The sequence below is a fragment of the Urocitellus parryii genome, chromosome 11, assembly GCF_045843805.1.
Source record: "Urocitellus parryii isolate mUroPar1 chromosome 11, mUroPar1.hap1, whole genome shotgun sequence".
Taxonomy (NCBI): domain Eukaryota; kingdom Metazoa; phylum Chordata; class Mammalia; order Rodentia; family Sciuridae; genus Urocitellus; species Urocitellus parryii.
In genome coordinates, this window is record NC_135541.1 from 19,989,583 (window position 1) to 20,005,777 (window position 16,195).

Below are 16,195 nucleotides of genomic sequence, written 5' to 3' on the forward strand. Positions count from 1 at the left end.
TCTACTCATATTAGTTTTTTAAAATGTATTTTCAGTCTGAAATTAGTAGTGTAGAAAATCACTAAAATCACTATGGCATAAAAAGACGTATGTAACTGAGAACGGTGATAGTAAACAGGTACAGGAGGACCAAACTCTCTATATGAAAATTTTTATGTTATTTTATATTAGAGTGTATCAGTATTACTATTTATCATTTATATAGCATTTTATATCTGCAAATTATTTAATAATTTTTGTTTTTCTTTACATTTCTATGAAGTAGGACAGTTATCCCACATGAAAGGTAAAGAAATTGAGGCACAGAACAGTAAAGCAGCCTATTTAAAACAGCCAGTGAATCAATGGCAAAAAATAGGGTTAGAATGATCAGGTTTTCTGAATCCTAGAATATCAGCTTACTCACAGGTGTATTGTGTATCATTCTCTTTTATAAGGTGATTTTATACAAGTAACAGTCCATTGTTTTAAAGTTGTTTAGTCATTGTATGTGGATAAATCCTATACAGAATAAATGCTACATAAAGAATGTAATTTTAGGGACTGGGATTGTGGCTCAGTGGTAGAGCTCTCTCCTAGCATGGGCGGGGCCTGGGTTCCATTCTCAGCACCACATAAAAATAAAGGTATTGTGTTGTGTCCATCTACACCTAAAAAATAAATATTAAAAAAATTGCGGCTTTAGTTATGAAAGTTTAAGTGATAAAATTCAGGTTATCAGGAATGGCAATGTTTAGCCAGTGTTTCATACATTGTGAAGTATAATTAATATTGTATTTTGATACAGGAGTTTCTTGACTATCCATGCCAATGGAACCATGAATGGGCCAGAAAGATGAAATCAACAGATGTTCTATAAACTTTATTTTTTAACATCGGCTTTCTCCCCACAGAACTGTATTAATGCCACCAAGAAGTCAAATATTTAAGTATAATTAATAAGTATAAGCCATACAAAGCAAGAGAAGCAAAGGGACTCTTAAAGACATAATGTTTAATTATTTTTTTTTAATAATGAGGATTGAACGCAGGGATGCTTTGCCTTTGAGCTACATCCCTAGCCCTTTCTTTTCTTTCCTTTTCTTTTCTTTTCTTTTTTTTTGAGACGAGGTCTTGATAAGTTGCCCAGGCTGGCCTTGAATTTGCAATCCTCCTGCCTCAGTCTCCTGAGTAGCTAGGATTACAGGTGTTCACCACTATGCCCTGCTCATCATTTTTTTTTTTTTTTTAAAGAGAGAGTGAGAGAGAGAGAGAGAGGGAGAGAGAGAGAATTTTTAATATTTATTTTTTAGTTCTTGGCGGACACAACATCTTTGTTGGTATGTGGTGCTGAGGATCGAACCCGGGCCGCACGCATGCCAGGTGAGCGCGCTACCGCTTGAGCCACATCCCCAGCCCCTTGCTCATCATTTTTATTTATTTTAATTTTTTAAAAAAATTTTTTGGTATCAGATATCGGACCTGAAGCGCTTTACCACTGAGCTACATCCCCAGCCCTTTTTATTTTTTATTTTGAGACAGAGTCTCGCTAAATTGCTGAGGCTGGCTTTGAACTTGTGATCCTCCTGCCTCAGCCTCCCAAGCTTCTAGGATTATATGTGTGCATCCTGCTCCCAGGCCACTCATCATTTTTAAATAGGAAACTGAAGTCCGGTTGCCTCTTTACCTTTGGACTTGATTAGATCTTTTGCAAGTTTGATTCTATTGAATGGCTTAGAAAGTACATCCAAGATTTTATTATATTTTGTCTGCTTCCCTCTTTCAAATTTCTAGATAAACATTCTACTATACAGTTGAGGTTTCTTGTTTGTTTTTGTTTTGGGTACTGGGAATTGAGCCCAGGGGCACTTTACTATTGAGCCACAGCCCTATTCCTTTTAATTTGTTGTGTTGTTGTTGTTGTTTGTTTTTAATTTTGAGACGGGGTCTCCCTTAGTTGTCTGGGCTAGCTTTGAACTGGCAATCCCCCTGCCTCTCTCACATTATATAGTTTCTTTATTCCACTAGATATACCCTTTTCCTTTTATCTTTCTAACCCCCACTCCCACTCCTAGTGCTGGGGATCCAACTCAGGGCATTGCCCATACTAGGCAAGCACTCTATCAATGAGCTACATCCTCAGAGAAAATCTTTTAATTCCTTATTGATATTACATACTGCTACTTAATTCCTTTATTAAGGATTTACATTTTTATTCAGCCTATAAGGGGGAAAAATGGAACAATATTTGTTTCTATACCAAGGGTTCTTAACCTTGGCTACACATTAAAGTCATCTGCAAAGGTTTAAAAAATATAGATGCCGGGCTGGAGGTGTAGTTCAGTGATATGAGTTGGTTGTCTGTCGTGTTCAGGGGCCTGGCTTTGATTTCCACCACAACCAAAAAAGTAAAATACAAAGCTTAGGCAAATTAAAATTTCTAGCATGTTGGGCCTGGGCATCAGTGTTTTCTCAAAAGCATCCCAGTGTTTCTTACATGCAAAATAGGCCCTCTAGTCAAGATTTTCCTCTGTCCTCCCCATACATATGCCAGGGAGGGGCAGTAGGACCATCTGATTCTTCCTGTCCACAGGGTCTCAATCCTATCACATAAGGGAATATTTAAAAAACACAGATGCATGGGTCTGGCACAGTGACACATGCCTGTAATCCCAAACTGAGGCAGAACAATGTCAAGTTCAAGGCTAGCCTCAGCAATTTAGACCCTCAGTAACTAAGTAGACCCTGCCTCAAGTTAAAGGAAAAAAAGAAAAGGTCAGGGGATGTTCTGCAGTAAAGTCCCCTGGGTTCAAGCCAAAAAATAAAATACAAAATGCAGGCTGGGAATGTTTTTTAGTGGTACAATGCTTGCCTGGCATTCACTGGGTCCATCTCCAATACTGCAAAAAGAAAATAATATTAATAAAATACATATAATTTTTGTGACATTTCAAGCCACTGTGTATGTTCTCTGAGTTATTAAGAGGCTCAGATAATCAACATTCTAGTAGGACGTCTAAAAGTGGCCCATTTTTACTCGGGGATATATTTGCATTTTATTTAATCATGGGTGTCACACTCTGGGAATTCACTTAGTACTGTACTTAAAACTAATAAAAGAACTATATTATGAGTATGTGGTTGAAATACAATATCTGAAATTTGCTTTAGTTTCTTTTAAAAGAAAGGAAGCAGAACACTCTTCAAGCACCATGCAGCTCAATTGATATACATAAGCATTCCGTAAAATAATGCACTGAATCAATTTTATTCCAGTAAAGTGTAATACTAGCTCCCTGCGGTGGTGAATACCTGCAATCCCAGCGACTGGGGAGGTTGAAGCAAGAGAATCCCAAGTTCGAGGTCAGCCTCAACAATTTAGCAAAACCCTGTCTCAAAAAATAAAGAGGACTGGGGGTGTGGCTCAGAGGTTAAGCACCCCTGGGCTCAATCTCCAATACCAAAAAAAAAAAAAGTAGTACTAGAAAGATAGGACAATATTAAGATATGCTTTTTAATTTAATTTTTTATTTGTTTTGTTCTGTTTTGTTTGAAACTGAAGGTTTACCACTGAGCTACATCCCCAGTTTTTTGGCTTGAGTCAGGGTCTCACCAGGTTGCCAAGGTCAGTTTGCTGTCCCAGTGTTTAAGCCTTAAGTCTCTGGAATTACAGGTATGCACCACCGTGCTCTGCTGGGATTGTGGCTCAGCTGTAGTGAGCTTGCCTAGCATGTGTGGGGCCCTGGGTTCGATTCTCAGCACTATATAAAAATAATTGAATGGAATAAAGGTATAAATAAAAATTCTAAAGATATCTTCTTAGATTTACTATTAAAAAAAAAAAAGCTGTGTTATTTTAAAAAGCCTATAGAAAACTTTGGAAACAAAAGCCATTTTCTTCTTCCCTTTACTTCAGTTATCGCCCTTAAAAAAAAAAGGGTTGGGATTGTGGCTCAGCGGTAGAGCGCTTACCTAGCACGTATGTGAGGCTCTGGGTTCGATCCTCAGCACCACATTTAAACAAATAAATAATGATATTGTGCTCATCTACAACTAAAAATATATTTTTTTTTTTAGATAACGCTTTCAAAATAACTTAAAACATGACCATAATCATTTAAGAACTACATTTGCAGGCCATTACATGACAAATATATTCATTGAGTCTCAAGATATAATAATAATAATTCCAATGACGAAATGGGACTTTCTTGCATAATTAAAAAATGCTGAAATAAAATACAGATACCGTGCCTTTTATTGTGTATTGATTTGACTTAAACTTTTTTCTCTATCGGGAGGGAGGAGACCCATAACAAGCGCGGGCAGTGGAAGATACACTATGAAACTTTCGTACCAGACCATCAAATATTTTGGGTCCATGCCAATGAAGTGAAAATCTGTCCCCGCAACCCCCATCCCATAGCTAGGGCGAGTGACCAGCCAGCACAGCTTGATGTCTAATTTCCAGCGAATACTCCACTAGAAGAACCACAGGAACCTTTCAGTCTTGCTCTCCCCCACAACTAGTTTTCCTGGAAATTCATGCACAGTCCAGCAGCTAGATCCCTGGAGAGGCCTGCGGCCTACCAGACACCCCTAAATCTCGGTTTGGGGTGGGGAAGAGAAATTTTTCTTGGGTTCCTCTAATGAAAAGCCCATGTTTATAAGCTACCGACTAAACTTAAGCGCCGTCTCCTTTTTAGAACTGGTGAAGCCAGGCGCGGTGTCTAACGCCTGTAATCCTGGCGACTCCAGAGGCTAAAGCGGGAGGATTGCAAAATTGAGGCCAGCCTCAGAAATTTAGCAAGACGCTGCCTCAAAATTTATAAAAGACTGGGGATGTACTCAGTAATAAAGCGCTCCTGTGTTCCACCTCATTACCAATAAATAAAATTGAAACAGTAATAAAACAGGAGAAGCGGAGGCTTGAGAAGTTAACGACTGCCCCCACAAACCACGCCAACGACTTGGTCATCAGGGACCTCGAACAAGGTGGCTGGTGCCTAGCAGCCCTCTCCTGCGGAGAGCTAGCTAGCCTCGCTTAGCTCTTCCTGCGCTTTAAAAACTATTTGGTGATATGTTAGGTCGTGCTGTTGCGAGCTATGTGACACTACTCTGCCTTGTCCCCAAGGTCACTTGCTCCCAGGAATCCCCCAGTACAGCAGAAACCCGATCCACAGCCTGCGACGCTTCCCCGCAACGGCCAATTAAGAGCAATTACGTCTGCAGTCCAGCCAATAGGAGCCGCGAGATTCCCTGCCCAGCCGGACTCTTGGGCTTCCATCCCTTTGCTTGCGGACTTGGGCAGGGCCAGCTCTTCGATATCTTTGAGTTTACTCAGAATGCCTGCCTTTGCTCTGTTTCTTTCTTTCCTCCCCTGCACCCCCCCCCCCGCCCCTCTCCCTTTCCTTTTTGGGGTCATACTCTTTTTGAGGGGGTTGAGAGAGGTAGCAGGGATTGAACTCAGGGGCACTCGACCATTGAGCCACATCCCCAGCCCTATGTTTTGTATTTTATTTACTGAATTGCTTAGGGCCTCGCTTTTGTTGAGGCTAGCTTTGAACTCGAGATCCTCCTGCCTCAGCCTCCCAACCCGCTGGGATTACAGGCATGTGCCACCACCTGCTTGTGGTTCTTTACAGGAAAGAACCACAAGCAGGGCCTGGGGTTGTAGCACAGTGGTAGAGTTCTCGCCTAGCATGAATGAGGTACTGGGTTTGATTCTCAGCACCACATAAATATAAAAATATTGTGTCCACCTAAAACTAAAAAAGTATTAAAAAAAAATAGAACCGCAAACAGAGGCTCTTGTTCCTACCTTTATATGGAACACACATGTAAATACCCACCTGTTGGAATGTGAGGCTTGTACACCTAGTTTTGGAATCCCTACCACATGTTTGGCAGAGGAATGAGATGAAGTCCTGGAGGAACTTTTATATTCCAGCTGGGTCTGTATACCATAGAAAGTACCAAATATCTCCATTGTTCATTCCACAAATAACCTAGTGTCCACTATTGGTATCATCCTCCAGGCACCCAGATCCCTGCATGGAATTCAAATAATTTGGGCAGGGACTGTGTAACATTTGTTAACTTTATGTTCATACAAAAGTGAACATAGAGGCTGGGTGTAGCTCAGTGGTAGAGCGCTTTCCTAGCATGTGTGAGGCCCTGGGTTCGAACCTTAGCACCATATAAAGACAAATAAATAAAATAAAGGTATTGTATCCATTTACAGCTATAAAAAAATTAAAGAGGAAAAAAGTGAACACAGCATGCAAAGAACTCCTGATTTTTAAAATTTATTTATTTACTTATTTATATTTTTGTGGTGCTTGGGATTGAACCCAGGGCCTTGTGCATGTGAGGCAAACACTCTACCAACTGAACTATATCCCCAGCCCAATAACTGATGATTTTTTTAAAAATATATTTAATTTTAAAAATTTTTCTGGTATGCCTTGAAGAGTGGAAAATACATCTAATTAGAATAGTATAACAATGCACAGGGGGATTTGATCAGTGTAATTAAGAAAAACTCGTCAGAGAGCTGAAACAGGAAGATCACTTGAGCCTAGGAGTTTTTGTTGTGGGGTGGGGGGAAAGTAGCATATAAAAGGGTGCTAATGCCAGATATGAGTAACATGGAACATAGACATTAAAACATAAAGTATCATCTCCCTAAGGAATATATTGGCAAGGGCTTTGGAAGAAGGAAGACCTGGGTTAAGTGTCACTGAAACAGACCACTGAAACCGGAAGGCTCAAAGAAGGTATGTAAAATAACCAGAAGCCAGTTCCTTTATGCCTTAAGGTACCTGGAACTCAGAATGGGAATTGTGACTACAGGCATGGACTTACAAAATTGCATGCGGCAATCTATCCAGAAGTCTAAAGTGTGGGTTACAGGGCTGGGGGCTTTTGGAAGACTGAGGCAATGCAAAGACACCCCCCACCCTGATTTTTGCAATCAAGTCAGAAGATTTTTGACATACATTCAGAATAACAAGTATGATTTTGTTGGAGGGATAGGAAAAGGGAAAGGGGACACTCTCAAGGGAAAAAGTGGATCCTGTCAGAGAGAGGGACAGCATGCTGACTGGTTCTAATTGGATTCTTAACCACAAATTCTTACAGATTTTATGGTTAGGAGGAATTATCCTAATCTTCCTGAGTTTCGAGGTCTAAAAGCCAACCTCAGCAACTTAGTGAGACCCTGTCTCAGGACAAAAAATAAGAAGGGCTGGGGTTATAGCTTTGGTTGAATGTCCCTAGGTTCAATACCCAGTACCCAGAAACAACCAACCAAATATGTTTGCTTTGGAAGGAGCTTTAGAGGCTATTTTTTTCCAACTTCTAGGTTTCTCAGGCAAGGATACTAAATTCTCAGTCTCATAGTCTCACTGAGGCAAAGTTGGTACTGTTGATACCATTCAGGGCTTTTTTTTTTTTTTTGGAACTGGGCATTAAACTCAGGGGCTTAACCTCTAAGCCACATCCCCAACCTTTTTTTTTTTTTTTTTTAATTTTATTTAGAGACAGGGTCTCACTAAGTTGAGTAGGGCTTGCTGAGTTACCAAGACTGGCTTTGAACTTGCCATCATCCAATCTCAGCCTCCGGAGCCTTTGGGATTACAAGTGTGCACCACCATGCCCGGTGACATTCAGGGCTTTTATTGGACAGAATCAGGGAGATAAGCCCATTCTTAGTTCAAAATAACTTTCTCCCACCTTGAGGAGGGTAGATCTGCTCTCTTGGAACATTCCATTTCCAAAGCCCAAGTAGAAAGAGAATTGGTAAGAGAGAACACACAGCTACTTAGGGGATAAATACCACTATTATTACTTTCTATAAAAGTCATGCTATCCATTTTATATAGTACACATGTATAACATGGCAATAGGTATAATTTTAGAACAGGTGTGCAGAGCCAGAAGGTATGACTTGGATCATTTAGACTAAACAAACTATCAACTGTTACAACAAAAAATTCCATCTTGCTATGTGCAGTAGTGCACACCTGTAATCCCAGCGGGTTGGGAGGCTGAGGCAGGAGGATCTCGAGTTCAAAGCTAGCCTCAGCAAGGGCAAGGTGCTAAGCAACTCAGTGAGAGACCCCATTTCTAATAAAATACAAAATCGGGCTGGGGATGTGGCTCAGTGGTTGAGTGGCCCTGAATTCAATTCTTGCGCACGGGGGGTGGGGTGGGGGGGGATCCTGTCTTTTTCAGCAAGCTAAGCTGTTCAAAAAATATTACTTCTAGGCTTAGCTATTCAGGAAGCTGAGATGGGAACTTTATTTTAGCCAAGGAGTTTGAGACCAGTTTGGGCCACATAATGAGACCACCATCTCAATCAGAAAAGCATATGACTGGATCAGAGATATGTATACCTGTATAGTTACAAAGAAATCACTAATACCCATATACAAGTAGTTAAGGAGGTAAGTCCAGCTTTTGCATAGCAAGGTCAGAAACTGTGGCTTGTAACTTGAGATTCTTATGATCTTGAGATTTGCTCCAGAAGTTGATCTTTAGTCTCTGCCTCGAGAGTTTTACATGGTCCTAAAATGTTCAAACCCATGGATCATGAAGTAGTCAATAACCATTTGTTATATGCCATCTGGGAGTTTTCTTTCTGTTCAGAAGGACAAAACAAGCAAACATTCAATAATTATAAAATTGAGAAAGATGGCAAATCTTTAACGCTAACTAGACAGGAATAATTCAGAGAAACACTACTGGCTGAAATGTTTAGCGAGGCTTCCCAGTAGACCTGATTTAGTTCACACATGATTTGGTTGCCCTTCACTGTGATGACCCATGGTGTTTTTCTCCAAAATATTGGAAGCTTTCATCTTTTTTTTTTTAAAAAAAAAAAATATTTATTTAGTTGTAGATGAACACACACAGGATCTTTATTTATTTTTATGGGTGCTGAGGGTTGAACCCAGTGCCTCACACATGTGAGGCAAGAACTTTACCACTGAGCTACAGCCCCAGCCCTGGAAGCTTTCACCTTCAAAAAAAAAAAAAAAAAAAAAACTAGTCAGGCACAGTGGCACATCCCTGTAATCCCAATGACTCTGGAGGCTGAGACAGGAGGATCCTGAGTTCAGAGTCAGCCTCAGCAAAAGCAAGGCGCTAAGCAACTCAGTGAGACCCTGTCTCTAAATAAAATACAAAATAGGGCTGGGGATGTGGCCCAGTGGTTAAGTGCCCCTGAGTTCAATGCCCAGTACCGCCCCAGCCAAATCTGAGATTTCTGGGATGTTTTGAAAAACTGCAGCACTTGGCTTGTTTTTAAACTATCATAAAGGGCTAGAGCTGAGGCAGCTGCCCCCATAGGCACCACATAAGCCCTCTGCTCAACACTCACAGCCAAGCCCATCCCTGCAGCTTCCTCAGCGGTGGGTTTACTACTCCTACTTTATGAGGAATGAGAAAGGCAGCTCAGAAGTCAATAAGGACAGGGAAGTCAAGATCAGAGTTGTTGGAGTTTGGATCTGGAATGTCCTCTAAACGTTTACATGTGGAAGGGTTGGTCCCTAGCTCGTGGCACTAATGAAAGGTGGTAGAAACTTTAGGAGGTAGGATCTAGTGGGAGGAACTAGGTCACCTTAAAAATTATGGTATAGCATACTCTGCCTGTTTTTGCTAGGGTTTTTTTTTTTTTTTTTTTTTTTTTTTTTGGTGCTGGGCATTGAGCCCAGGGCCTCGTGCATACTAGGCAAGCACTTATCAACTGAGCTGTATCCCCAGCTCCTCTGCTGCTCTTTGCTTCCTTGTTGCCATGAGGTGAGCAGCTTTGTTCCACCACATGCTTCCCACCATCACGTTCTGCCTCACTAGGCCCAGAAACAACTGAGCCATATAACCATGAAATGAAAACTCTGAAATAGTGAGCCAAAATAAACCTTTCCTCCTTTAAGCTGATTTTCTCAGGCATTTTGTCACAGCAATGGAAAGCTGATTAGCACAGTGGTATGTCATAGGATGAGAAAAAATGTGGAGATATTTCTAATTAGGGTATTCATGTGAGAATAAGGTTCAGTTCCCATTCAACCAATAAGCTTTGCAATGAGGGAAAATCTGTTCTCTAGGCTAAGACATGCATCCAAAATTAGCAGAAGAGTTTGATAAGAACCAACATAACCGTTTCAATAAATAAACTAAAAATAATCAAAATGTTCATTGCTGTTGCTGGGTTGAGAAAGTTGACTCTAGCCAGGTATAGTGGCACCTGTAATCCCCATAACGCTAGAGGCTGAGGCAATAGGATTCCAAGTTTGAGGCCAGCTATTTAGTGATACCCTGTTTCAATATAAAAAGGGATGGGGATATACCTCAGTGGTAGAGTGTCCTTGGGTTCAATTTACAGTACAGCAAAAAAAAAAAAAAAGTAAATAAAGAATGCCAACTCCACATTAAAAGGCTGACATACACATTTTCCTTGTATTTAATACCTTCATTATATTTTAAAACAAATTAAATTCTGAAGTTTACATTAAAACACAATAAAATATAAATAAAAAAGAGATATAATTTGTACTGTATAATTACATTTGTTTGTCTTACAATACTAGAAATTGAACTCAGGGGATACTAGTACAGAGTTACATCATTAGCCTTTTTATTATCATTTTTTTATTAAATTGTACTGGTGGGCTGGGGTTGTGGCTCAGTGGTAGAGTGCTTGCCTAGCATGTGTGAGGCACTGGGTTCACTTCTCAGCACCCATATAAATAAATGAAGTCCATTGACAACTAAAAAAATATTTTTAAAAAAACTGTACTGGTGATTGAACTCAGGGGCAGTTTACCACTGAGCTTCATCCCCAGCACTTTTTAATTTTTATTTTGAGACAGGGTCTTATTAAATTGCTGAAATTTGTAATTATTCTGCCTCAGCCTCCCAAGTTGCTGACAGTGGTCCACTTTAAGCTTTGCTGCTCTAAAACTGATATGTAGTTTCTCATTCCTAATCTTCTCTCTTCTCCCTGGTCTTCTCCTTCTTAACCTCTCTTCTCTAAGCTCAGGAGGATTTGGGGAGGGTTGGGGGGTAACCAGGGATTGAACCCAGGGGTGCTTAACCATGGAGCCACTTCTCCAGCCCTTTAATTTTTTTTTTTGAGACAGGGTCTCACCAAGTTGCTAAATTGGCTTTGAACTTGTAATCCTCTGGCTTCAGCCTCTTGAGCTGCTGGGATTACAGGCATGTACCATTGCACCTGGCTTGATTCACAGCTCTCTAAAAAAAGTCTCTGATGGGCAGAATCATAGCCTCTGGGACAGGAATCCCGTTTTTCCTTTTCTAGCAAAACAACAAAACTTCTTTTTCCCTTTCTCAAAACCATGTCCTCATTATTGAATTGGGATTGGGGACAAGGACTGAGCTTTTGGTAACAAATTTAGCACCCCAGGTAGGATTTGACAGCAGCCCCTGCCCTGGCTTTCTTGAGCAGGTCTGGCACTCCAAGCAAACTCACTTTCATGTTGAGGATGCAAATTGGCTAGCCAACTTGTTGAGAATTACGAGACAGGTGAGTTTGCCTCAGTTTGAACCAGAGAAGCTATTCCTATGAGTAGAGGGAGGAACTGAGGAACTATCCCAGCAGCTGCCATATATCTGGTATGTCTTTGTGGGAACATCTGTGGTACCACTGATGTAGGAACCATGGGTAAGCAGGATTCAAAAACAGAGAGGGCTGGGGATATAGCTCAGTTGGTAGAGTGCTTGCCTTGCATGCATACGGTCCTGGGTTTGATTTCCAGCAATATAAACACCAAGAATTTTTTTTTTTTTTTTTACTCTATTCTAGGTTTGTTTGTTTGCCTTGCATTTGGGAATTCCTTCTGGTTGTCTGCTTTTGTTTGCATATGTGACTGCTCATTTTAAGACATGGGCAGTGCTGTGCTGATCCTATAGGAAGTCTCCTGGGAAAGATCTGTTCTGTTTAAAGGTCTAATGGCCATGGTTTAGGGTATCCCCTCTGGTCACCTGTTTCTTTTTTATACAATCTTGCAGTTGGAGTTGGTCTGTGAGAGGTAAATTGGAAGAAAGGGCCACCTATATGTATAAACCTATGAAAAAGAAAATGTTCTACTATAATTATCTGACCCTTGAACGGCTTTCTGAATTATACAATATTATCTTGCAGTTGGAGTTGGTCTGTCAGAGGTAAAGCAAGAAGAAATTCTGAATATGAAGGTTTGTATTAATTTAAAGGTTTCTATAACCTGGGTACAATGGCTCATGCTGTAATCCCAACAGCTCAAGAGACTGAGGGAGGAGTATTGTAAGTTCAAAGCCAACCTCAGCAATTTAGCAAGGCCCTAAGCAACTGAGAACCTATGTCAAAATAAAATATAAAAAGGGCTGAGGATGTGACTGAGTGGTTAAATGCCCGTAGGTTCAATCCTTGGTACCCACCGCACCTCCCCCCCCCCAACACACAAAAGGGTGTTGATCATCATTTGGGGGTTTCCTTTCTGGTTGTCTCTGTGGTTTGTTGTTGTTGTTTGTTTTTTCCGTTACTGGTCCTTTAAGACATGGGCCATGCTACATTAATCTTACCTGTATTCTTGGGAAGGGAGCTTGGCTATATGGGCCACCTGTACATATAAGCCTAAGAGGAAGATGTTTTCCTGTAATACAAGGTGGCCTTTAAATGTTTTTTCTGAATTATTATACAAGAAAGGGTTTTAAAAAGATTTAAATCCTTTCAACCCAGTACAGCACTGTTTCTTATCCTGGCCCAGGAAGCTGCAGAGCATCTTGTTGTGGAGCAGAGACACAAGCCCTGGGCTAAAGGGAAAAAATCCCAGGAAAGCTGCCTGGTTTGTAGAAAAATAGGCAAAGAAAACCTGGCCTGTGCCTGGCCTTCCAGTCCTTTTGCCCATGGGGTCGGGTGTGTGGAGGCTGCTGGCAAGGACATGGCAGTACATCCCAACACTGTTAGTGTATGACCTGAAGACAGGAATGGTCTACCCTTTTTAAGATCTGACAGGACATCTCATCTGGCCAGGGAACACGTATCACTGGGGAAGAACAATTCTTGCTGTACAGTATCCCATCAAATTAAATGCCGGCAGGATAAATTACTGAACCCAGAAAAGTAAATAAACAAATCCAGAAACTAAAGCAAATCTGTTTTGTTGGTTACCTCTGAAAAGGGATCTTCAAGGAAGCCTAAAGAAAAGGATAGAAAGGGCCTCCCCCACTGAATATCAATATGTCTAATGAAAGAAAAGGCCCCAAAGGAGCCCCTGGGTACAACCAGCAGTGAGGAACTCATTTAAAGTTGATAGCATTGTGATAATAAGGGAAACAGTTCAGGCTAAAAAATTTCCTGTACTCCACCCCTTTGAATGCAACCTGGGAGAAGAAAAGATTAAGGCACATTGGGGGCTGGGGATGTGGCTCAAGCGGTAGCGCGCTCGCCTGGCGTGTGTGCAACCCGGGTTCGATCCTCAGCACCACATACCAACAAAGACGTTGTGTCCACCGAGAACTAAAAAATAAATATTAAAAAAAAAAAAAAAGATTAAGGCACAGTTTCTTGTGTATGTCAGATTATCCAACTCTCTCCAGGGATAAAGGTAACCTCTTGTCAATAAGCTATGTATAAAATTTTGTGTTACCCTTTTCACTGGAATGGGAAATCAAATGTATTTTTGAAATACATAAATGAATAAAATGGAGAACTTGGTTTGTTCAAAGGCTGACAATGTGGAACATGAAAACATTCTGTCATTTTTTTCCCCTACAAAAGGGTTAAGAACTCTTAGAATTTGTATTTCAGATGAATGTTGTATTATGTTAACTGATATTCAGATACTCAGGAAATAATATATGAGAACTTCGTAGAATAATATTTTTAAGAGGGGCAAAGACCAGATTCAGAAGTAAAATACTTTCTTAAGATTTGTCAAGAGGTCAGTCTCACCTCAGTTGAGGCTCTGCCTCTCATCCTTTTCCATATTAAGATGGCTCTGAGGGGCTGGGGATGTGGCTCAAGCGGTAGCGCGCTTGCCTGGCATGCGTGCGGCCCAGGTTCGATCCCCAGCACCACATACCAACAAAGATGTTGTGTCCGCCAAGAACTAAAAAAAAAAAAAAAAAAAAAAAAAGATGGCTCTGAGTGCTGAGGTTGTGGCTCAGCAGTAGAACATTCGCCTTGCATATATGAGGCCCTGGGTTCAATCCTCAATACCACATAAAATAAATAAAATAAAGGCATTGTGTCTAACTACAACTAAAAAAATAAATACTTTAAAAAAAAATAAATATTTTTTAAAAAGAGATGGCTCTGAGGTTGGCTAGAATTAAGCTTACTTAAAGTTGTGTTCAAGCCGGGCATGGTGGCACACACATGTAATCCCAGCAGCTCAGGAAAAGATAGGAGAATTGTGAGTTCAAAGCCAGCCTAGGCAACAGTGAAGCACTAAACAACTCAGTGAGGCCTTGTCTCTAAATTGGACTAGGAATGTGGCTCAGTGGTCAAGTACCATTGAGTTCAATCCCTAGTAGCAAAAATAAAAATAAATTTGTGATCAAAAGATAGTTTTTTGCAGGCTGAGACTATAGCTCAGTGGCAGAGATCTTGCCTTGCATGTGTGAGGCACTGGGTTCAAACCTCAGCACCACATAAAAATAAACAAATAAAATAAAGGCATGCTGTCTCTCTACATGGTCTCCCCTTTTTAAGACCAAAAAAAAAAAAAAATTCAAAAAAAGATAGTGTTTTTTTGCCTGGAGGTGACGATTAGTGTGATCTCAAACAGGATATATAACACAAAACACAAGTAAAAGGTTAATTGTAAGAGGTACTTAGGTTTGTAAGAGAGGTTTTAAAAAAATTAACCTGCTCTAATTTAAGATAATAAATCATCACACACAGGACAGATAGAATATAATTCTGACTTCTAGGACTAATACTGACCCCAACTAAATGAAAAAGGTAACTGCAAAATTATAGATATTGCAGTAATAAACTGTTACTCCCACTTTAAGACTGGTGAAATTGGCTTGCTGAATGTTTAGTATCAAAAACTTGGAAATCAAAGTCAAGGAAGTAAAAGGGCCAAGGGCCCTTGCTCTCTAAGGTCAGCTAGGACCTAGAGAATGACTGGACCCTGCTAAAGGCCTGCAACTCTGGTGAGTCACCCAACCTCCTGATCAGGGGGATCAAGAGGATACTAGAGAACAGGAAGCCAGAGAACAGTGCACGTAATACAAAGAGGAAGGTCACTGGACAGGGAAATGTCCCTGATACTTCAAAAGGAAGCCATGTATGGTCAGCAAGACCTTGATCAATCCTGACAGATGGCATGACTGGTAGAGGAAGGCTAAAGAAGCCAGGAGGTTTCTCACACATTCCCAAGATCAACCTCTGAGGATTCCCAGCTGACCCTAAGTACAGATAAGAACAAGGTCAATTTTGACCAACTTGGTCTTAAAACACCTGGCAGAAGAGTATGACCAAAGCATAGTCATACGAGAACATTTAAAACAAAAGTTTTTTTAATGTAACCTAAGATGCCCTAACCCAAATTAAGTAAGTTTAGAGGCTATACAGGAAGGGTTCTTGTGTGCCTAACTAATAATAATGATCACAAAGGATTCTAAAGTCACAAATTTGTCCTAAGTCAATTCGAGCCTGATCCCATAGACCTACACATTTTTCCTAACCTCCCACATAGATAACTTGATCTGTATGATTTTGAGTTACTATCTTTTTGTATATCTTTATATACAAGATATAAAGATATCTTGTGCCTAAGATTATTAGGCACACAAGAACCCTTCCTGTAATATTAATTGCTTTTGTGATTGTTTAAAAAAATTAATGCTTTGCTAAATTATTTTTGTCTTAGCATGATATCTACCCTATGTCTGCCTTGTCCAAACACCCACCAACTGCCACTATGGTGATGTTGGATATACTTAACTGCCCATGTCCCACCTAACAGAGAACAAGAACTTTGGGTCACCTCTCCCAACTACAACCTTCTCAGAAAGCAGCAGCTTCAGATGTCAACCACCATTTTCCCATGGAAACGGAAATGTAGAAATAAGACAGTAGGAAAATTTAACACTGGTCCACTTAATGCTTTGAATGTAGTACTTGTTCCTCTAAAACTAACATATTTGTTCTCTTCCTAATCTCAGAAAACAGGATTCCTCTAAATCATCTCTTTTTAAAAAA